Source organism: Giraffa tippelskirchi, chromosome 3, assembly GCF_054371585.1.
Source record: "Giraffa tippelskirchi isolate mGirTip1 chromosome 3, T2T-mGirTip1v1.2.pri, whole genome shotgun sequence".
Classification (NCBI taxonomy): domain Eukaryota; kingdom Metazoa; phylum Chordata; class Mammalia; order Artiodactyla; family Giraffidae; genus Giraffa; species Giraffa tippelskirchi.
In genome coordinates, this window is record NC_137277.1 from 155,236,948 (window position 1) to 155,262,811 (window position 25,864).

Sequence of the window (25,864 nt, forward strand, 5' to 3'; positions counted from 1 at the left end):
GAAAAACAACAGTACCCAACCTAGAACAATAATAACAAACTGCCTTATGGGACAAAGCAGTAAACCTGCCTTCTCTGAAATGTAATCTAAATATATTTTCCATATCTTTTTCATACATTGAGATACCATTTGAAATTGCACCATTTTTGTCACAGATAGATCATAGATTCTTAGCTGACAATTGTATCTAAATTATTACATGTGGAAATTTGTAAAATTAGGGATTTTCTGTTACATATACTTGGATACTTTGGTACGTAAAATATTTCATGCTCAACTCTGACATTTATGAATTTAACAACTGATTTCAAGGCCTGATCTTGTTTCTCTACCACTCAGAACTATTTGGATCATCCATCACAAGCCTTGTTTGTTTATCTATATGAAATAACTTCAAAAAATTTACTCAAATTGCATTAGAATGTAAATATGCTTTAAAAAGTAATATATGGTGCTACTAAACCTATATAAATGACTTTTTTGCCATTAGTTACCCTTCATTTCAGGTAGGATTCTTCTGTACAGGCAGTAATGAACTATTTTTAAAGTATAGAACTATAGACAGATATAGTTATAATTCTTTAATTCAAATACTTATTGTCATTGTTGGAGGAATACAGTAGAGTCCAGATTCTGGGTTGGAACACAGCTATGTCTGGATCCTCATTTACCAAATCCAGTGGAAGCAGATACCATTGAATCTCATTCTTGGAGAATTAAATAAAGAGACAGGGGGTTTTGACTGGTCACAAAATCATGCAAGAGAGCTGGTTAATTGATTTCCTTTCTTCTGCCCTGGAGTTATGAGAGAAACTAACCTGAATGAGTTAAAAAGAAATTACCAAAACTTTATTATACACTCTTCCTAGAAAAAAAGCTACCAATTATTCCCGGATACTATTCTCCTAACCTAGTTTGTAAAATACAAAGATTGCTTAAAAATACCAATATGTTTTTTAACTCTTCACTTGTTATTTAACCTGGAAGAAAATTAGGAGAGCATAAATCAAAAAATATTTCTAATGAGAGAACACCATCCAGGTGTCAAGAGGTCTGAATTGTATTCCTAGGTCTTACCTGGATAAATGACTCCAGAAAATTTCTTATTTTCTCTCAACATCTAGGCCTTACTTAAAAAACAAAAAAAAATTAAAATATAAATACTTTGGGTTGTTTTTGGTTTGAAAAGCTTATGAGTATTATTCAATATATTATTCAATATAACTACAAGAGGCTGATCTATATACATATATGGCCATATTAAATATGTTAACAAAGAGACCTCAAGATTTTCACTCTATAATTACATAACCTCATCCACACTCTATCCTCTTGTTATGATTTATTTTTCTCTACATATATCTGACATATTAAATATTTATGTTTAATTTGTATGCCCCACCTCCCAAGAAAGTAAGCCCATGAAAGCAAGAAGTTTATTTCATTCACTGCTGAATGTCTCAGAGTTTAAAATAAGGTTATCACAGAGATATTTATTCAACAATAAACATATGCTCAATGAAGTGAGTAGGTTAATGCATGAATTAAAGAATAAATTGTGGCTTTGAGAAAGGAAAAAAGAAGGGAGGATGGAAAGAAGTAAGGGGAGAGAAGGAAGGAGGGAGGAAGAGAGGAAGGAAGGAAGAATATTCACTCTTTACCTCACTGATGCCAACTCCTATTACTCACCTTCACACTCTTTACACACCAGTCACCCTGGCCTCCTTTCTCTTCCTCAGACGTATTAGGCATATTCCCAACTTAGAACTTTCTGGAGTGGATTGGTTTGCATGGGTGTATGCTCAGTCGCTTCAGTCCTGTTTGACTTTTTGCGACCCCATGGACTGTAGCCCCCCAGGCTTCTGTGTCCACAGGATTATCTCAGCAAGAATACTGGAGTGGGTTGCTATTTCCTCCTCTAGGGGATCTTTCTGACCCAGGAATCGAGCCCGCATCTCCTGTTTGGCAGGCAGATTCTTTACCACTGAGCCACCTGGGAAGCCTGAATTGATTTGCAGCAACACATAACTGATACACCCTGTCTGGTATATTCTTCCTCCAGATATTAACATGGCTGTTTCATCCTCTTCAAGTTTTTGCTCACATGTCACCTTCTCAATAGGACCCACCCTGACAACCATATTTAAAATTGTAACCCACATCCCACCCATCCACACTGTCTGGCTCTCTGGATATGTTTACTTAAACTCTAACACTTCTTAACATTTTTTTCCTCTGAGACAATATTAATACTGTATGATTTACTTATGATTTTTCTTGGTTATGGCATTCTCCTCATATACAACAACCAAAATGTGAGTCCATAAAACCACATATCTCAATTGAATGTATTCACAATAACATGTTAAATAAATATTTTTGAAGTTGAACAGAGATGGATTCAAAATGATTTAGAAACACTATCACCCAATCTGGCCTCAGGTTTTAAGCTAAAATAAATAACACCGAGTTGATAAACAGTGATTATGTTTAAAATATTAATTTACACTTTTGAAGAATTTGGACAAATATATAAAAGCCTTTATTTTATCTTCCCTAAATAAATCCCTTCAGTTGGCAATGGTAAAAGAGAAAGAGAACTTATAAGACAATTATCAGGGATAAAGTACAGTGGACTTTTGTTTATTCTAAATGAAATTTTTTATGGTTAGAAGTCATTGGTATAAAGAACAATAAAATGATTTTTATAGTTTTACTAAGGTGGTTAATACATTTTTTATAATGTATTGGCTAAACTCTTATTTTATTAACAAAAATAAAGATTTGCAATAGGTAATGTGTTGTAAAGTTCACACTATATAAATATGAATATACAAGCACATTGAGGATTCTCTATATATTTGTATTCTCTATACTTTTGTTTCTGTCTACCTGTTTAACTCAGCCTTGGTTTAACTCAGCCTTGGGTAGGTAACCTAATTTATAAGTTTTTTAAGGTATCATTAAGTGTCTCATTTAGTTACATATGCACAAACAAATATGTATTATTTTTAATCATTTTTTAGAAAAGATAAAATATATACTCACTTACAAGGTACCATTTTCATTTCACAGTATATTCTTGACTTTTTTTCCTCTCTATCATACATAGAGACCTCTGTTGCCCAGGATCTCATTAGGTGGATGGATGAGAGTTTAACTAATGAGTCCTCTATAACAAAGTGCCTTCTCAAGCCAAATTAAAACAGACATTTTAAGTGACCGAGTCTGACTACTATACATTTAAGATACAGAAATTTGAGACATCTCATTATGTAACATTTCTTAAGGTCACACACAGATACCTATTTTTCACATTACACAAGAACAGAAAGAAAACTTATTAATAAAAAGGTACTGTTCATGCAGAAGATGTATTACTCTCTGCTGGAAGAACTCTCTGCCATAAGGAAGGTGATATATTGAATGAATATAAATCAAACAATAATTCACAAGCTACAAAATCTATTGGATCTCTCAGTTTTGACATTTTGAAATTCTCTGAGAAATCTTTTTCTTGGTGGGAAATACGAAATGCTTTTAAATTGTCTTAATGATAGTCATCATTCTGATGATATCCCTAAAAATAGTGACATTCAGTTATATAATTCTAACACCGTAAAATAGTTGCTCTTGGGAGTAAATCAAAACTAGTTTTGTCTTAAAACTTTTGAAATTGAGCATTTTACCATATATGGACATTTTTAGTGTAAGAAAAACAACTGAGCTTTTAGATACTATTTAGAGAAATGCTATTGATTCTGGTTTTTCATTAATTCTTCAGATGGCCTTGCTTTTATCTCAATGTTGAATTTTTCAACATAGTCCTTGAACTGCCCTCCATTTAGGACTCTTCTTTTGGTACAAGATTTCATTCTAGCTTTCTTCCCTGGCCCACTACACCTGGATATCAGAGCAGGGAATCAAAAACATTTATCCTCATAGAGCTCTCACTAGTTTCATTGCTAGGTACTATTATTTTAATTTTCAGATTAAGAAAATGAACTTAATGTCATGACTATGAAGTTGAAGAGCTGCACTCAGATTGACTCCAAGAATAATGTCCTTCCTTTAAACTGACAGACTACTCTTGTATGATATGAATACAGCATGATAGAGTAGAAACAAAATGAACTTGGGTTTGGAAAGATTTAGATATAAAGCTCATAAACGTACAATTTGGAGGATGTGGGCAATTAATTTATCTCAGCCTTCCCCACTTATGCCCTGCCCCATGACATGAGGACAATACTTTCCATGTAGCAGTTATTGTAGAGTGCATGTCTAGTCTAGTTGGCTCAACTTTTATTACCATTATCTTTATCATTATTTGCTATAGGGCATCCCAGGTGGGGCTAGTGGTAAAGAACCCACCTGCCAATGCAGGAGACATAAGATATGCAGGCTCGATCCCTGAGTTGGGAAGATCCCCTGGAGGAGGGTATGGCAATCCACTCCAGTATTCTTGCCTGGCAAATCCCATGGACAGAGGAGCCTGGCAGGCTATGGTCCATAGGGTCACAAAGAGTAGGACACGACTGAAGAAACTTAGCACACACACAAGATAATGTAAAGCTCTGTATATCAAAGTCTTCTAAAATAACTTATATGTTTTTTATAACTTTCATAGGTTATGTGAATCCAGTTGTCACTTTTAAAAACTCAGTTCTTATGTATGAAACAATCCCATATACCATCACATGAAAAAGAAAAAAAATACCTAGGAAAAATCTATCTAAGCAAGCAAAAGACCTGTACTCTGAAGACTAAGTTCAGTTCGGTTCAGTCGCTCAGTCGTGTCCGACTCTTTGTGATCCCATGAACCGCAGCACGCCAGGCCTCCCTGTCCATCACCAACTCCCGGAGTCCACCCAAACCCATGTCCATTGAGTTGGTGATGCCATTCCAACCATCTCATCCTCTGTCATCCCCTTCTCCTCCTGCCCTCAATCTTTCCCAGCATAAGGGTCTTTTCCAATGAGTCAGCTCTTCGCATCAGGTGGCCAAAGTATTGGAGTTTCAGCTTTAACATCAGTCCTTCCAATGAACACCCAGGACTGATCTCCTTTAGGATGGACTGGTTGGATCTCCTTGCAGTCCAAGGGACTTTCAAGAGTCTTCTCCAACACCACAATTCAAAAGCATCAATTCTTCTGTGCTCAGCTTTCTTTATAGTCCAACTTTAGGCAGTGATGAAAGAAATTGAAGATGACACAAATAGATGGAAAGATATATCATGTTCTTGGATTGGAAGAATCAATGCTGTCAAAATGTCTATACTATTCAAGGCAATCACAGATTCAATGCAATCCCTATCAAATTACCAACACCATTTTTCACAGAACTAGAACAAAAAATCTACAAATTTGTATAGAACCACAAAAGACTCCAAATAGCCAAAGTAATCCTGAGAAAGAAAAATGGAGCTGGAGTAATCAAACTCCTTGACTTCAGACAATAATATAAAGCTATGGTAAACAAAACAGTATGGTACTGTCACAAAAACAGAAAGATAGATCCATGGGACAGGATATAAAGCCCAGAAATAAACCCATGCACCTATGGTCAATTAATCTATGACAAAAGAGGTAAGAATATACAATGGAGAAAAGACAGTCTTTTCAACAAGTGATGCTGGGAAAACTAGACAGCTACATATGAAAAAATTAAATCAGAACACTAACACCATATGGGTTTCCCTGGTGGCTCAGATGGTAAAGCATCTGCCTCCAATGTGGGAGATCCAGGTTCAATCCCTGGGTTGGGAAGATCCCCTGGAGAAGGGAATGGCAACCCACTCTAGTATTCTTGCCTAGAGAATTTCATGGACAGAGGAACCTGGCGGGCTATGGTCTACAGGGCTGCAAAGAGTTGGACATGTCTGAGCAACTTACACAACACTAACACCAGACACAAAAATAAACTCAAAATGGATCAAAGACCTATATGTAAGACTGAACACTATAAAGCTCCTAGAGGAAAACATATGCAGAACATTGTTTGACATAAATCACAGTAGCTTTTTGGATCCACCTCCTAGAGTAATGGAAATGAATACAAAAATAAACAGTACCTTATTAAACTTAAAAGCTCTGCACAGCAAAGGAAACCATAAACAAGATTAAAAGACAACCCTTGGAATCTAGGAAAATATTTGCAAATGAAACTACTGACAAGAGTTTAATCTCCAAAATATACAAATAGTTCATGCAGCTTTATGTCAAACAAACAAACCAATCAAAAAATGGGCAGAAGATCTAAATGGACATTTCTCCAAAGAAGACATACAGATGACCAAAAAACACATGAAAAGATTCTCAATATCACTAATTATCAGATAAATGCAAATCAAAACTACAACAGGTATCATCTCCCAATGGTCTGAATGGTCATCATCAAAAAGTCTACAAACAGTAAATTGATGGAGAGGTTGTGGAGAAAAGAGAAACCCCTTACATTGTTGGTGGGAATGTAAATCAGTACAACTACTATGACGATCAGTAGAGAGGTTCCTTAAAAAACTAAAAATAGAGCTACCATATGATCCAGCAATCCTACTCCTAGGCATATATCCAGAGAAAAACATACTTCAAAATGATACATGCACCCCAATGGTCATTGTAGCACTCTTTACAATGGAAGCAACCTAAACGTCCACTGATAGGGGAATGTCTAAGGAAGATGTGTTACATATATACAATGGAATATTACTCAGCCATAAAAAAGAATGAAATAATGCCATTTGCAGCAACATGGATGGATCTGGAGATTATCATACTAAGTGAAGTAAGTCAGACAGAGAAAAACAAATATCATATGATAGCACTCATATGTGGAATCTAATTTTTGTTAAGAATGATACAGATGAACTTTTTTACAAAACAGAAATAGACTCACACATTTAAAAAGCTTATGGTTCAAAACCTATGGGACACTGTAAAAGCAATACTAAGGGGAAGGTTCATAGCAATACAGGCGTACCTCAAGAAACAAGAAAAAAATCAAATAAATCAACTAACTCTACACCTAAAGCAACTAGAGAAGGAAGAAATGAAGAACCCCAGGGTCAGTAGAAGGAAAGAAATCTTAAAAATTAGGGCAGAAATAAATGCAAAAGAAACAAAAGAGACCATAGCAAAAATCAACAAAACTAAAAGCTGGTTTTTCGAGAAGATAAACAAAATTGACAAGCCATTAGCCAGACTCATCAAGAAACAAAGGGAGAAGAATCAGATCAACAAAATTAGCAATGAAAATGGAGAGATCACAACAGACTACACAGAAATACAAAGGGTCATAAGAGACTACTACCAACAGCTATATGCCAATAAAATGGACAACTTGGAAGAAATGGACGAATTCTTAGAAAAGTATAACTTTCCAAAACTGAACCAGGAAGAAATAGAAGATCTTAACAGACCCATCACAAGCACGGAAATCGAAACTGTAATCAGAAATCTTCCAGCAAACAAAAGCCCAGGACCAGACGGCTTCACAGTGGAATTCTACCAAAAATTTAGAGAAGAGCTAACACCTATCCTACTCAAACTCTTCCAGAAAATTGCAGAAGATGGTAAACTTCCAAACTCATTCTATGAGGCCACCATCACCCTAATTCCAAAACCAGACAAAGATGTCACAAAAAAGGAAAACTACAGGCCAATATCACTGATGAACATAGATGCAAAAATCCTTAATAAAATTCTAGCAAACAGAATCCAACATCATATTAAAAAGATCATACATCATGACCAAGTGGGCTTTATCCCAGGAATGCAAGGTTTTTTTAACATCCGCAAATCAATCAATGTAATACACCACATTAACAAATTGAAAGAAAAAAACCATATGGTTATCTCAATAGATGCAGAAAAAGCCTTTGACAAAATTCAGCATCCATTTATGATAAAAACCCTCCAGAAAGCAGGAATAGAAGGAACATATCTCAACATAATAAAAGCTATATATGACAAACCCACAGCAAACATTATCCTCAATGGTGAAAAATTGAAAGCATTTCCCCTAAAGTCAGGAACAAGGCAAGGATGCCCACTTTCACCACTACTATTCAACATAGTTTTGGAAGTTTTGGCCACAGCAATCAGAGCTGAAAAAGAAATAAAAGGAATACAGATAGGAAAAGAAGAAGTAAAACTCTCACTGTTTGCAGATGACATGATCCTCTACATAGAAAACCCTAAAGACTCTACTAGAAAATTACTAGAGTTAATCAATGAATATAGTAAAGTTGCAGGATATAAAATTAACACACAGAAATCCCTTGCATTCCTATACTCCAATAATGAGAAAACAGAAAGAGAAATTAAGGAAACAATACCATTCACCATTGCAACAAAAAGAATAAAATACTTAGGAATATATCTACCTAAAGAAACAAAAGACTTATATGTAGAAAACTATAAAACACTGATGAAAGAAATCAAAGAGGACACAAACAGATGGAGAAATATACCGTGTTCATGGATTGGAAGAATTAATATAGTGAAAATGAGTATACTACCCAAAGCAATCTATAGATTCAATGCAATCTCTATCAAGCTACCAATGGTATTTTTCACAGAACTAGAACAAATCATCTCACAATTTATATGGAAATATAAGAAACCTCGAATACCCAAAGCAATCTTGAGGAAGAAGAATGGAACTGGAGGAATCAACCTGCCTGACTTCAGGCTCTACTACAAAGCCACAGTCATCAAGACAGTATGGTACTGGCACAAAGATAGAAATATAGATCAATGGAACAAAATAGAAAGCCCAGAGATAAACCCACGCACATATGGACAGCTTATCTTCGACAAAGGAGGCAAGAATATACAATGGAGAAAAGACAATCTCTTTAACAAGTGGTGCTGGGAAAACTGGTCAACCACTTGTAAAAGAATGAAACTAGAACACTTCCTAACACCATACACAAAAATAAACTCAAAATGGATTAAAGATCTAAACGTAAGACCAGAAACTATAAAACTCCTAGAGGAAAACATAGGCAAAACCCTCTCCAACATAAATCACAGCAGGATCCTCCATGACCCACCTCCCAGAATATTGAAAGTAAAAGCAAAAATAAACAAATGGGACCTAATTAAAATTAAAAGCTTTTGCACAACAAAGGAAACTATAAGCAAGGTGAAAAGACAGACTTCAGAATGGGAGAAAATAATAGCAAACGAAGCAACAGACAAACAATTAATCTCAAAAATATACAAGCAACTTCTGCAGCTGAATTCCAGAAAAATAAACGACCTAATCAAAAAATGGGCCAAAGAACTAAACAGACATTTCTCCAAAGAAGACATACAGATGGCTAACAAACACATGAAAAGATGCTCAACATCACTCATTATTAGAGAAATGCAAATCAAAACCACAATGAGGTATCATTTCATACCAGTCAGAATGGCTGCTATCCAAAAGTCTACAAGCAATAAATGCTGGAGAGGGTGTGGAGAAAAGGGAACCCTCTTACACTGTTGGTGGGAATGCAAACTAGTACAGCCACTATGGAGAACAGTGTGGAGATTCCTTAAAAAACTGGGAATAGAACTGCCATATGACCCAGCAATCCCACTGCTGGGCATACACACCGAGGAAACCAGAATTGAAAAAGACGCATGTACCCCAATGTTCATCGCAGCACTGTTTACAATAGCCAGGACATGGAAGCAACCTAGATGTCCATCAGCAGACGAATGGATAAGGAAGCTGTGGTACATATACACAATGTAATATTACTCAGCCATTAAAAAAAATACATTTGAATCGGTTCTATTGAGATGGATGAAACTGGAGCCCATTATACAGAGTGAAGTAAGCCAGAAAGAAAAACATCAATACAGTATAATAATGCATATATATGGAATTTGAAAGATGGTAATGATAACCATATATGCAAGACAGAATACGAGACACAGATGCATAGAACAGTCTTATGGACTCTGAGGGAGAAGGTGAGGGTGGGATGTTCTGGGAGAATAGCTTTGAATCATGTATATTATCGTATGTGAAACAGAACACCATTCCACGTTCGATGCATGAGACAAATGCTCAGGGCTGGGGCAATGGGATGACCCAGAGGGATGGGATGGGGAGGGAGGTGGGAGGGGGGTCCAGGAAGGGGAACACATGTAAACCCATGGCTGATTCATGTCAATGTATGGCAAAAACTACTACAATATTGTAAAGTAATTAGCCCCCAACTAAAATAAATAAATTTATTTAAAAAAAAATAAAAATAAATAAAATAAAATAAAATAAAAAGCTTATGGTTACCAAAGGGAAAAGTTAGAGGAAGGAAGGAATAAATTAGGAGCTTGGGATTAATACACATACATGACTATATATAAAATAGATATACCATTTATAGGACTAGTATAGAACCTACTGTATAGCACAGGGAACTCTACTGTATATTCTGCAATAGCCTATATTGGTAAAGAATCTGAAAAAGTATGACTATGTTTATACATAACTGAATCACTTTGCTGTATACCTGTAACTGATACAACATTTTAAATCAACTATATTCCAAAAAATTTAGAAAATTTTAAAAAGAATGAAAATTAAAAAATAAAAAGGAAAGAAAAAGAAGTTCTATGAACTTGTGAAATTTTGCAGGTGGCATACATAATGAGCATATAGAATATCTACTAGTCTACATGAAACTTCTGTGTGAAAGTTTTTATATATTTCTCTTATAATTCAGAATATGAATCTAGGTTGTGGTTTTTAATGGCTTGAAAGGAATAAGTGTAATGTGATACCTAGAGTATTTAATACCTGGACCACTGAGAAATTAGAGTTAATTTGATCTCAAAACTGTATGTGACAAATATGAACTATGGAATTAATAAAGTATAAGTATAGTGAAAGAAAGGAAATGATTTTAAATAATGAGGCAAAAGCTCAGCTAGCAAGAAGAAAAATTTACCACAGACTCTCTAAGAGCCTATAGCATTTTTTCTAATTGTTTTATTTCTTTAAAGAATAGTCAGTGTGTGCAGCCCTAGCATTATGCTATGGATTTATTTCTTCTCCCTGGAGTATTTGGGGGGTGGGTAAGGGGGAAAAACAGAGGGCAGAGGTATTTCTTTGTCCTTTTAGATGTTTGTTTCTAAAGTAATGTTGTTTTTGTTGTTATTTAACTTTCTATTCATTGTTGAGGTCTCTACCTAGAGATCACTTTCTCTCATAAACCTTCCTAGACATTTCTGAAAGAGCCATAGTATAGCTGCTACACTTTCCCAACCAGAGTATTGCTACTATTTCAATTGCTACCAGTGCTCCTAAGGCTTCGACTTCTATTTCCTTATTACTATTAGCTTCTATTTCCATATTACATTCATTAATTGAAGACGTTTGTTGTGCCGATATTGAATTAAACATTTTATGTGTCAGTTAATTAAATCATTATAACATTCCTATACGAAAAAGATGCAATGTTATTCTCCTTTTACTTTAGGAAAGGAAGGTTAACTCAGGTTAAGCCATTGGCATAAGTTTGCCCAGCTAGAAGATAGGAAAGTCAGAATTTGAATCCAGGTCAACATAATTTAGCCATTTTCCTGTATCTTCCCTCTCATAAAAATAGTTTCTCTTCTCTGCTAGCTAGGAAGCTCTGTGAATGCAAGAGGGTCTGTGTCTGTATTTGTTAACGTTAAATTTCCTATACTAAACAGAAGCCATGGCACTTGGTAACACACAATACCGTAACTGTTGAATTGATGTATGTAAAAATATTTGGACTTTAGGGGAAACTTTAGGGGAAAACTGGTAACTCAAAAACCAGACTCAAATTAAATAAAGGTTCTAGAAGCTAGCAGAAAAGTAATATTGTTGTGAAGTAGGTAGCTACTTAATCATACTATTACTTAAGGTAATGCACAATGTAACTACATTGGCAAACTACATTGCCTTTTCATTGCTTATGTTTGACTACAAGAACAAACCTTTCAGATCTGATTGATGTTCTACTTTCTTCTTTTTTTTTTCATTTAATCTATTGTTACCAGAAATAAGAAAATATGAAAAATGAACATTTCAGTGTTCATTCATCATTGAGCCCCTAAAGAGAAACACAGACAACTGGGGGCTCTTCCCAATGTCCATGAGAAGCCAATTAAAAACTTTCTCTAGGCATCCTGCAGACAGATAAAGATATGTGTGGAATAGCCACAGGACAATCTGCCAGACTTACCATGAATAGCGGGAGACATGCTATCAAGATTTTCTTTTCTGTTTATATAAAACAAACAGATCTTACTAATTAGTAATTCCCTGACCAACTCTTAGTATTTATCTAGAACTTGAAGTTTACAAAATGCTTTCAGAGAGGGAGTTTCACTTGGCAACATGAAGACTCACAATCTTAGTTACAAGGTAAGAACATTATCCTCACTATACTCTAACTGAGCCTGAGAATATACTACAGCTAATAAATGGAAGAGAAATCATGTCTCCTAATCATTCTCAGCTTGTATTAACTCAAAGCTTAAAAGTAATCAATAAACAATATCAGTTCAAAACTATAGCCAAACAGATCACGATGACTCAATCAATAAACGTTGCAGAGCCCTCTACTACTGAACATAGTATTTTTGACACAAAATAGGAGTTTTGTATTGAAAGACACATTTACTACTGCCCATATGGAACTCCTGGTTTTGTTGACAAGATGTTGTCACATTCAGTGTTTCAGAAGAGACAGATAATATGTACAAAAATTGTATGAAACAATCTAGAGATTTAATATCATAGGAATTTAACAGGAAACAAGATTACGTACTAGAATGTTATATTTTAGGTATATTTTAGATGATACAGCATTTAAAAGTCACAGTTTTCCTTTCTGAACACCACAAATTCAGGTATTTCATGTGTAATTTTATTTTGTGAACAGAGAAAAATTTTTCTACCAGATAATTCCAAATGTATAGTAAATGCACTGCCATAAATTCACATCTTAACAAAAATATTAATTGTTAAAGAAGGCATGACAGGCAATAAAGTATTTTTTACTTTAGAAAGTGAATGAGGACCAAGTAGTAAAGATCAAAAGGATAGAAGTAGTAATGAGGAGACTGACAATTAATGTAAGAAAAACTCTTCAATGTACAATGGGAAAAATATAAATGTGCATTCTTGACTGCTGAACCTGTTAAAATAGCTAAAAGGTGAGGGCCTGTCAGAGCTATTACAAAGTCAGTATGATTGCACTGGCAGAATCTGTCCAATATAAGTATTTTGGAACTCTGGAGTGAGTTGAAATCTTGCAACTTTCAAAGGGGCGGCTCAATAGCAATGAGTACGCAGAATGCTAACTTCTTGATTTTTAAACACCATTATGTATTTTAAAACAAACATGGATCCTTGGAAAAATTGATGATTCTAGGTCTTTACCAGAAAAGCTACAAAATAACCCAGAATTTTTTTTCACCGAAAAGCAAGAATATGTTCAAAGAAAGATGGCAACATATTAAAAGGACAGAGAACTCAGCTTGAAATAATCCTCACTGGCCAAACTGGGAACAGTCTGATCAACAAATGAGAGCAATGCATTGTAACAACTTGACTAACACAGTACTGAATTCAAAACAAAATTACCTAACCAGACCTCAAACCCTGCAAGTCTTTTCTGATATTCTCTTTCTGAGATGCCCCGTGGTTCTCTACGGTTTGTAGTCTATCACATCGCATTGAGGCTAAAATACATTGACAGTGAAAACTAGGAATAAATAGTAGCACAAAAAAAAGCATAGGTGAAAGGAATCTTTAGTTCATTTATCAGATTCAAAATTTTACCTTTTATTGTATCAAAAAGTTAAGTATACTTTTAGCTATAAAATGTTTTGTAAACAATAGACCCTACAAATTCAAAATTGTTGTTATGACACAAACCATGAGAAAGGAAAACACAAATTAAAAAAATGAAACTGCTTGTCTTTTTGAGGGCAGGGTGCTCAACATAAATACTTATATTTCCCATAACATTATTTACCTAAGATAGAAATTGGAGTTTTTTGATAGATAATAAACTGGAATCCTTGGGGATTCTGATTTCTGACAAAATCTGTATATGAAAATGTTCTTGTTTGATGCTTGGCAGTAAGGAAATGACTGCATGATATCCTCAGGATGAACACTCCCGTGTGATGGGATGCACACTGCTGTCGCTTCCAACAGCAGGGCGATTGGGTTGGTTAAGAAAAAAGAACCAGGAGTCGAATTTCCTTATTTATGTGAAGATAATGAGTCAGGGACAGGGGAAAATCAGAATGCAAATGAAGAAAAAGAAAATATAAACTTTTAATATTCACCTTTACTTTTATATTCATCATGCTTTATAATAAAGAGAAATGTAAAAATATTCAATTTCAATATTTGTCTTTAATTTAGCAAAGACAACCCAGGTAAGATACAACATTTTCATTCTGCAAGAGTATAATTTATTTTTCATCCAAATATATTAAGTTTGGCAAAATCAAAGTAAGTAAAATAGCTTCACATATCAACACAGTATAACATAATTCTGAGAATTTGTTTAGCCAGATAAAACTTAAAATTTTAACTATTTTGGTCCACATGTGTAACAAAAAAAAGACGTTCAAGCAACTTCTCAAGAGAAACCAATAAATTGCAAGATTGGAAGAAATGTTGAAACTATGTTCATTATGAATTACTCAAAGATGTCTACAAAACATCTATAATATTGATGATCGTTATATATCTTATGAGATTTCAGTAAGAAGAATTCAGAATCAAAATTTTTTTTTAAACTGCATAGAAAAGAAAGAGATTATGCATTTTATCATGGATGATACAATTTGTTTTAGTTACTGAAATGCTTTCAACTATTCACTCAATAGTTACAGAGTGACTTAGTTACAGAGGGAAGAAAAACACCCTCAAAAGACAAAGAAAGGTCATAGGTAGTACAGGGAAACATTGAAGTCAACCATGATGACAAATGGAACATTGTTTCATTATTATCAATTCACCTGTGTTCTCTCTTAAACCCCTTTGGGGTAAAGGCCACATCTTAATCACTGAACATTAACAATCTATATATTGCTCCAGTTTCTCAGTTGCTGTTGTCTCTGTGACCCCATGGACTGTAGCCTGCCAGGCTCCTCTGGCCATAGAATTCACCAGGCAAGAATACTGGAGTGCGTAGCCATTTCCATCTCCAGGGGATCTTCCCAACCCAGGGATCGAACCCATGTCTTCTGCATTGGCAGGCAGATTTTTTACCACTGAGCCATCAGCAAAGCCCTCAGTATCTCAGTAAAATATGTTATTTTGAAAATGTAAGATCAAAGGAAAAATAATTTTAAGTGAGAGAATCTTTTATCCATGTTTACCTACACTCCAGACAAAATTCTACTGGTACATCAGCAAGGGCTATAGAGTTCACTCTTTCAACAAAGACACAGCAAATCTCTCTCTATGGGCACTATGGTAGAAGGTAGACAAAACAAGGTTATAACCACCAAGCAATTTAAGAGGAATGATACATTCTCAAACATCTGTGATACAAGTAACTATGTAACAACTTCCACCTGTGGTCCCAAAAGCCATAGGCCTACAAACAGAATGCCATGACTAATATTACCAATCTGCTGTGTAATGGTATGATCTGATGTACTTGGAACTGATTTAGTGGATATTTTTTAGCCTGCAGATAAAGTATGAGAGGATTTTGCAAGCATTGTTTTCGCTTGAGATTTCTTTAGGCTTTCAGATAGCTCTAGGCCATGTTATTCAATGTAAAAAAAAATGCACTGAAGTTTTGTGTTCATGATAACCAAAGGCTTTTAGTAACTTTTATCTTGTAGATATTATTCATCCAGAAACGTGTGATGAGATTAGAAGTTACATTTTGAAACTCATAATATGTGTATCTTTCTAAAACTAGAAACCACATTCTCTTTTACTATAGACAGAAAAATAGGCATGCTCATATACATCTCAAGGCCACTCAATTGGTCCCAATACATGGTAAATACAAGTAAATTAAAAAAACTCTCTTTTATAGGAAACAGAGTCCATCCAACCACATTAGTAATGTAAGTGACTGATTTGTACTTTATCAAAAATGTCTGACTTGTTGGCTGAGAACTGTTAAGTAGAATTGTATAATGGCTTTTATAACTTGAGTCATACAGATGTCATCCAACATTTGATGAGCATCTACTAAGTATCAATCCCAGTGAACAAGTTATGAAGAATCAGTTTTGCCTTCAGCCCAAAGTCTGGAGTGGTGATGGTGCAGTTTAGTCACTAAAGTGAAAGTGAAAAGTGAAAGTTAAGTCGCTCAGTCGTGTCCAACTCTTTGCGACCCCATGAACTGTAGCCTACCATGCTCCTCTGTCCATTGGATTTTCCAGGCAAGAATATTGGCGTGGGTTACCATTTCCTTCTCCAGAGGATCTTCCCAACCCAGGGATCACACCTGAGTCTCCCACATTGTAGGCAGACGCTTTACCATCTGAGCCACCAGGGAAGATATCCGTGTCCAACTCTTAAGACCCCATGGAATGTGGCCCACCAGGCTCCTCTGTCCATGGGATTTCCCAGACAAGAATACTGGAGTGGGTTGCCATTTGCTTCTCCAGGGTATCTTCCTGACCAGGGATTGAACTCTCATCTCTTGCACTTCAGGAAGATTCTTTACCACTGAACCACCAGGGAAACCCAAAATCTGGAGTAGGATGCCAATATAACTTATTTGTGTGAAATGTTAGTCACCTGGTCACTATTTACATATGCTCAAAATAAATTACACTGTTTGTAATTTTAAATGAAATTTTGCAAATTTTAAATTCAAATTTATATCTTTTGGAATAATTCAATACTTTCCTTACACTTAGTCAAGTCATCAAGCTTATAAATGATGTTATATTTACCAAAAACTTAAGCAATATACCTAGAGAGATTTCTTTTTTTTTAACCAACAAATATTGGATGCCTCATCAGTACTAGTGCAAGAACAAGAGAATCTTTCTACAATGGTTATAAAAATTAGTACATAAAACAGCAATGGAATGGTGGTGATTAATGATGACTAACACTTTCTATATGATTACTATATATCAAACACTGATGAGGGTAAATGTTTTCATTGGGTTGTTTCACATAATCCTCGCAACATTCCAATAAAATTTTCTCTTGCTATTATCACTTTACAGAATAAGAACTGAGTTTTCAAAATGCTAAATAACATATTGCTATACTAATTCACAGCTGGTCTATACCTTAAGCAGACTCAAATTCAGTTCTCAGATATCATAGGCTATAATTGGCCATTGTGTTTGCTGTATTTCTTCTTCTGAAAAATGATTTTATTTATATGGGACTCTTATACCCCATCAGCCAATAGTACAATTGTTAAGAGCAAAACTTATCCTGCTCTGAGTATCAGTTAAAAGAAAAGAGCACCATTTTTGAATATTCAGAAGAAATGCTTTACCAGGAACACACAACTATTGCTTTCATTTGTCTGTATCCGTGTGAACTCTATCACCTGTACTTGGCTTTAGACCACAATTACTTATTTAAAACAAGATTAAAAATGATTAGAAACTTAAATTTCAAACGGGTTTAAGAGGATAATGTTTTTCTACAAGATGAAGTACATTCTCCTTTAAAAATGTATTTGAGCATCTATCACAGGTGATACAAAACTGTTTCTAAACTACCATGAATCTAATAGAAGTTTAGTCTGCATGTTTCTCCAAAAGAACGAAATTGGTTAATCAGATTTTCCTTACTAAGCTCTTCTTAAATAAATTTATTTACATATGGAGTTTCAGCTGTCATTGAATTAAGACCTTAAATCTGCACCATGAATCCAGTCCTCTTTATAAAACTCCGTATCAAAGTATTCAACCTGCTTAGACTTCTTCAAGGAGGCTACACAAACATCTTATCTAAAATTGAACATAGTTTTTCTCTTCATTCATCTTCATTTCACTCTTTCCTAAACTGCTATATCTATCTTAACATTAACAGTCACTATTTAATGCACGTTAAACATTTGTTACGCATTAGCAGATGAAAGTGAATGACTTTATCTTGGACCTTTAAAATAGTATATTTGATTAACTTTGAGCCTATTTAATTAGCAGCATTAACTACGTATTGTAATACACTGCCTTTCAAAAATACTATCATACGTGTACTAATAAAAATAGCAACTAAATATTGAATATTCAAATGGCATAATATCTTCAGGTAAGTAAATGAAATATCAGAACCATAACTGAAAATTGAGTCTGAGAATTGTGGAGTTGAAGAAAGATTGGTCTAATGACAATGTTTTATTTTATTTATTTATTTTTTTGACAATGTTTTAAAAATTAAGAAACTGAAGGTCAAAAAGATGTGTTAAAAAAGTGTTGTGTGTAAACATCAATTTCATTTAGCATTTAGATTTTGTGAAGCATCAAATACTTGGTCCCCGTTCATATATCATCATAAATCACCATTTCATATGATTCTCATAAATTCTCATCATTTTAAAGTTACTTTGAAAAATAGAAATTTTTTGGAAATATTTGGAAAAATAACAATTTTCCACTATAGTTTGGTTATTTAAAACTAGATGCTAATTGTGATTATAAATACAAATATCATACATATAATCCTGCAGTGATTTTTCTCTTTGTTCAACAAAACAGCAACTCTCCATTATCTTAGAAAAAGGAAATTGGAACACTTCTGCTGGAGAACATACATTGTTATAGGTCATTTGTACCATTTATAAGCAAGAAATGTTTTTAAGTATTTTATCCTAGTAACCCATGAGATAGGAAAGGACCTATTTTTGTACCAGTGTCATGCAAATTTAGTACCAAAGTCTTTAAAGATATATAGATTCCTGTGCACTCATATTCCTCCTACTAATTCAATGGCAATATTCAGGGTAAATTATGAGACCAATTTACATTCAACATGCGTTACTCATTTAGTTAGCTATCGCATGCAACGGAAGTGGCTCGACTTTAGAATCAGTCTATTTTATACCTCTGAACACACTGCTTAAAGTCAAAGAACTTAGAGATGCTTTTCTTTAGTAAGAATAACTTATTTTGATTGACAGGTAGTTTAAAGGAGAATTGTATTGGGGAATAACTGAACTTTTATCTAGTCATCTGAAAGCCAGTGTACTGTATTATTTCACGAATCATTACTGAAACATGAGCCTTAATTAAACTTTCATCAGACGGTCTCAGCGCGCCCCCTACCACACAGAGGTTAAAATAAAAAGTAACTAAAAGCTTGAGTGTAAATCTTAAACTTATTTGGTTCAGTAGATCTACAGATGAATGGTCATTTTCATATCGCAGAGGTACCACTGTGAAACAATCCACACATTGTCTAACCTGATATATCTAGTTACTTTATGAAACCAAAACTCTTCACTACCACCGCTAACAATTCTTCCCTCCCTTTGTGTGTTACTGCATGGATGTGTTAGCGTGAGCACCGGCTCGCGCCTTGTCTTCCGTCTCCCTAATGCGGAGTCCTGGCGAGAGGCTCAGAGGAACTGGGGGCCAGGGGCTTGTACCTGGATTCCAGCCAAGCCTGGACCAGCCCGAGGAAGGAAGGGGAACGCTCCCCACGGAGCCCCAGGGAAACACCATACTCGTAAGGCAAGCAAGCAAGTTTGTGAGCTGGAGCGCCGCCAGCTGGACGGTGAGGTTTGGGGATCATCGCCGGGGGTGCCTGGCGCCAGGCTGCCTGCGCCCCATACCCGCTAGGATCTCAGTCGTGTCCGCACTTCCGGGTACAGCCATTGACAACCGGGGGGCTTTGACTTCTGCAGCTGCAGGAGGGCCTGGGAGGTGCTCTTGCTCCTCCTCGGAGTCGCTGCCGTGCAGTTCAGGGGAAACCAAGAACAGCGCATCCAGGGCACTGCTCCTTCCATCTCCAACTCACACCGTCTCTGCCTCCCTCCTCTCTGTCCCAGCTCCACCCGACCTGTCTCTTAGGGCTACCCTGGCTCCTCCCAGAGTGTCTGAAGGTTCCCTTCTGTGTAGATGCCTGCTGACCACCAGCCTCCAAGAACCCGGACAGTGTGGTTGAAGCAGGGGTCCCCGACCTCTGGGATCTAATGCCTGATGATCTGAGGTGGAGCTGATGTAATAATAATAATAGAAATAAAATTCTCAATAATGTAAAGCATTTGAATCATCCCAAAACTATCCCACCTCCATCATCCATGGAAAAATTGTCTCCACGAAACCAGTTCCTGGTGCCAAAAAGGTTGAAGACGGCTGGACAGGTTTCTGGGGCCAGGGGAATTCTCCAGCTGTGGCTCTGGGCTCAAGTCTTAACAGTTCTACAATTCTCTGATTATCCCCTTCTGGAAGCATGTTAGCATTGCCCTTCCCTGGTGGCTCAGATGGTAAAGAATCTGCCTGCTAAGGCAAGAGATCTGGCTTTGATCCCTGGGTCAAGAAGATCCCCGGGAGAAGGAAATGGCTACCCACTCCAGTGTTCTTGACTGGAGAATCCCATTGACAGAGGAACCTGGTGGGTTACAGTCCATGGGGTCACAAAGATTTAGTTAGATGTGACTCTAATACTTTCACTTTTATTTTCACTTCAATATTTATAGTGAAATGTTGTCAACTTGTGGCCTAAAATACTGAACTTGGGCGTAGGTAAGTTTTAATCTCATATCTATTAAAGAAGTACTTTGTGTTTACATGTTACTCACTCAGTTGTGTCTGACTCTTTGCAACCCCATGGACTGTAGGCTGCCAGCCTCCTCTGTCCATTGCCTTCTCCAGGCAAGAATAGTGGAGTGGTTTGGGAAGATCCAGGGCATCTTCCCAACCCAGGGATGGAACCTGGGTCTCCTGCATTGTTGGCGGATTCTTTACCATCTGAGCCAGGAAGCACTTTAGCTAGGTATGAAAAGATAAGTTTTATGGTGGTTGATGCTCCAGATACTTAATGAAATTTAAGAACAAAAGCTATTTCCCTTATTGCAGCATTTCACTGTGTCATCCTTACTCAAATTTTATTTATCCTTATTTTCTGAAGTAAGCTGTGCAAAATATGTTAGAGATACTTAATAAAATTGTGTGGTGTATATTTGCAAATCATATGAATTATCCCCCATTTGTGACACTATTAAAAGAAATAGAAGATTACTTAATGATCTTCTATTTTTTGTTTTTTAACCAATGCTCATGGGACATCTACATGAAAAAAAAAATAAATCTAGACATCAACTTTAGGCCTCTCAAAAATTTCTTCAAAATGGATTACTAAATAAGACATAAAACACTATAAAACACATAGAAAATAACAATGGAGAAAATCGAGATGTCGTTGGGTTTGGCAATGACTTTGTAGATGTAACATCAAAGATATAATCCAAGAAAGAAGGAATTGATAAATTGGACTTCATTAAAATTAAAAATTTTATTCTATGAAAGATAAAGTCCAGAGAATGAAAAGACAAGTCACTGACTTGGAGAAAACTTTTGCAATAGATACAGACATATCTGATAGAGGACTGTTATCTAAAATATACAAAACCTCTTAAAACTCAACAATAAGAAAACAACACAACTGAGAAAATGACCCAGAGAACTTAACATATTCCCACCAAATAAGATATACAGATGGGAAAATAAGCATATGAAAAGATACCCCACGTCATGTCACCAAGGAAATACTAATTAAAACAGTGAGATACCAGTACACACTTACCAGAGTGGCCAAAATCCAAAACACTGACAACACCAAAAGCTGGTGGTGACAGAGCAATAGAAATTCTCATTCATTGTTAGTGGGGTACAAAATAGTAAAACCAGTTTAGAAGAAAAGTACACAGTTTCTTATGAAACTAAACATACTTTTATCATGTGATCCAGCAATCACACTCCTTAGTATTAACCCAAAGGAGCTGTAAATTTATGGACACACAAAAACTTGCACACAAATATTTATAACAACTTTATTCATAAAGTCAAAACTTGGAAGCAACAAAAGTGTCCTTCAGTAGGTGAATGGACAAACTGTGGTACATTTAAATAATGGAATAGTATTCAGGACTAAAGTGAAATGAGCCGTCAAGCCAGGGAAAGATAAGGAGGAAACAAACATGCATATTACTAAGTGAAAGAAGCCAATCTGAAAAGGCTGTATTCTATGATTCTAATATATAGCATGTTGGAAAAGCTAAAACTGTGAGGACAGTAAAAATATCAGTGATTTCCAGGGTTAGGGAGGGGATGTGTGAATAATAGGTGGAGAACAGAGGATTTTTAGGGCAGTGAAACTCCTGTGTATGATATTATAATGGTGGATACATGTCATTATAAATTTGTCCAAACCAGTAGAATATACAACATCAAGAATGAACCCTAACATAAAATGTGAATTTGGGATGATAATTATATGCCAATGTAGATTCATCAGTTGTAAAAACTGTACCATTCTGGTGGGGTATGTTGATAATGGAAGAGGCTATGCCTGTTTGGAGTATGGTGAAACTCCTGTACCATCCACTCAATTTTACTGTAAACCTAAAAATATTCTTTAAAAAAAAGTCTGTTTTAAAAGATATTTTATCAAGAGTAACCCATATCAAAGTCCCTAGGATTGGTGTAACTACTGATTTCTTTTGAGAAATGCATTTATTCTATTTTTTAAAATGTTGCTATAGGAAAAGACTGCTTTTCAAATGTCACTAAAAACAAAGGTTTAATAAGTGAATCAAATTTTCCTTTACTGTAGTCCAAACATATAATGTTCATTTATACATTTAGAGGGGCTTCCCAGGTGGCTCACTGGGTGAGGAATCTGCCTGCAATGCAGGAGACACAGGAGACATCAGTTCAATCCCTGGATCAGGAAGATCCCCTGGAGGAGGGCATGGTAACCCACTCCAGAATTCTTGCCTGGAGAATCCCGTAGACGGAGGAGTCTAGCGGGCTACAGTCCATGGGGTTGAAAAGAGTCAAGCACAACTAAAGTGACTTAACATGCGGGCACACACAGAAGAAGTCAGGGCAGCACACTGGGACAGTGATTTAAGAAGAATGAATTAGAAGATCAGCATATCTACATGGAAGAGTCAGATATTATAACTGGAATCAGTTTCCTATGAATCTATGTGTTTTGATCTTCAACATATTATACTTTCCAGTTATTGGCTAGTTCTGAATTATAGGCTGTCAAAATTATTTGATTATATGGAACAATGTCCCTCCTCAGAAAAAGAATAAAAAGTTACTGCTAGGTAATTATAGGAACCATCAGTATTCATTTTGGCTAGAAGATTATCAATAAAAAATTCTCAGCATTTATTTGGCATGCAATTTATTTATGATAAATAAAACAAACACAATTTTAGATTTGTAAAAGTGATATGGAAAATAGAATGTGACCTCTTTTCAGATTAAGACTTCATTGAAAATGTGGTGCTTCAGAACACAGTCTGATGTTTGTCCTCAAAGTGAATATACATCAATTCTCTACAGAAAGCAATTTCATCCTTCTTGTCCTGAGAAAGCATTGTTATTCCTTTATCAGTATTTTTAGTTCCATCATCACATCTCATTAAATATTCAAGGCGGTTACTTCATAGAAGCCCACCTAAGTATCACAGAAAAACGGCCACAAAGCCAAACGTATTTCAAGTTCAAAGAAAGGTAAACAGTTTATGCATCAACACTTCAGTTCAGTTATGTTGCTCAGTTGTGTCTGCCTCTTTGCGACCCCATGGACTACAGCACATCAGGCTTTCGTGTCCATCACCAGTTCAGGAGCTTACTCAAACTCATGTCCATTGAGTCGGAGATGCCATCCAACCATCTCATCCTCTGTCGTCCCCTTCTCCTATCGCCTTCAATCTTTCCCAGCATCAGGGTCTTTTCCAATGATTCAGTTCTTCACATCAGGTGACAAAAATATTTGAGCTTCAGCTTCAGCATCAGTTCTTCCAATGAATATTCAGGACTAATTTCCTTTAGGATGGACTGGTTGGATCTCCTTGCAGTCCAAGACTCTCAAGAGTCTTCCCCAACACCACAGTTCAAAAGCATCAATACCTTGGCACTCAGTTTTCTTTTAAGTCCAACTCTCACATCCATACATGACTACTGGAAAAACCATAGCTTTGGTAGACGGACCTTTGTTGGCAAAGTGTTATCTCTGCTTTTTAATATGCTGTCTAGGTTGGTCATAGCTTTTCTTCCGAGTAGCAAGCATCTTTTCATTTCATGGCTGCAGTCACCATCTGCAGTGATTTTGGAGCCCCCAAAAATAAAGTCTGTCACTGTTTCCATTGTTTCCCCATTTATTTGCTGTGAAGTGATGGGACTGGATGCCATGATCTTGGTTTTCTGAATGTTGAGTTTTAAGCCAACATTTTCACTCTCCTCTTTCACTTTCATCAAGAGGCTCTTTAGTTCTACTTCACTTTCTGCCATAAAGGTGGTGTTATCTACATATTTGAGGTTATTGATATTTCTCCTGGCAATCTTGATTCCAGCCTGTGCTTCATCCAGCCCAGCATTTCTAATGATGTAGTCTGCATATAAGTTAAATAAGCAGGGTGACAATATACAGCATTGACATACTCCTTTCCCTATTTGGAACTAGTCTATTGTTCCATGTACACTTCTAACTGTTGCTTCTTGACCTGCATACAGATTTCTCAAGAGGCAGGTCAGGTGGTCTGGTATGCCCATCTCTTTCAGAATTTTCCACAGTTTGTTGTGATCCACACAGTCAAAGGCTTTGGCGAAGTCAATAAAGCAGAAGTAGATGGTTTTTTTGGAACTCTTGTGCTTTTTTGATTTTCCAATAGATGTTGGCAATTTGATCTCTGGTTCCTCTGCCTTTTCTAAATCCAACTTGAACACCTAGAAATTCATGATTCACGTACTGTTGAAGCCTGGCTTGGAGAATTTTAAGCATTACTTTGCTAGCATGTGAGATGAGTTCAATTGTGTGGTAGTGTGAGCATTCTTTGGCATTGCCTTTGGGATTGGAATGAAAACTGACCTTTTCCAGTCCTGTGGTCACTGCTGAGTTTTCCAAATTTGCTGGCATATTGAGTGCAGCACTTTCACAGCATCATCTTTTAGGAGTTGAAATAGCTCAACTGGAATTCCATCACCTCCACTAACTTTGTTCGTAGTGATGCTTTCTAAGGCCCACTTGATTCGCATTCCAGGATGTCTGGCTCTAGGTGAGTGATCATACCATCTGGTTATCTGGGTCATGAAGATCTTTTTTGTATAGTTCTTCTGTGTATTCTTGCCACCTCTTCTTAATATCTTCTGCTTCTGTTAGGTCCATACAATTCCTATCCTTTATTGTGCCCATCTTTGCATGAAATGTTCCCTTGGTATCTCTAATTTTCTTGAAGAGATCTCTAGTCTTTCCCCATTCTATTGTTTTCCTCTATTTCTTTGCATTGATCACTAAGGAAGGCTTTCTTATCTCTCCTTGCTATTCTTTGGAGCTCTGAATTCAAACAGGTATATCTTTCCTTTTCTCCTTTGCCTTTTGCATCTTTCCTTTTCTCAGCTATTTGTAAGGCCTCCTCAGACAACTATCTTGCCTTTTGCATTTCTTTTTCTTGGGGATGGTCTTGATCACTGTCTCCTGTACAATGTCATGAACTTCCATCCATAGTTCTTCAGGCACTCTATCAGATCTAATCCCTGAATCTATTTCTCACTTCCACTGTATAATTATAAGGGATTTGATTTAGGTCATACCTGAATGGTCTAGTGGTTTCCCCTACTTTCTTCAATTTAAGTCTGAATTTGGCAATAAGGAGTTCATGATCTGAGCCACAGTTAGCTCCCGG

The 25,864-nt window shown here is 36.0% G+C and overlaps 1 long non-coding RNA gene across 3 annotated transcripts in view; it reads right to left on the minus strand.

Moving 5' to 3' along the window:
• Window positions 1-25,864, minus strand: part of LOC145542894 (uncharacterized) — a 193,499-nt gene that overhangs the window by 61,303 nt on the left and 106,332 nt on the right. For all 3 annotated transcript variants that reach the window (XR_014080216.1, XR_014080214.1, XR_014080215.1), the window contains one exon: window positions 1,078-1,130. This is a non-coding gene — a long non-coding RNA (uncharacterized LOC145542894). The remainder of the gene's footprint in view (window positions 1-1,077; window positions 1,131-25,864) is intronic.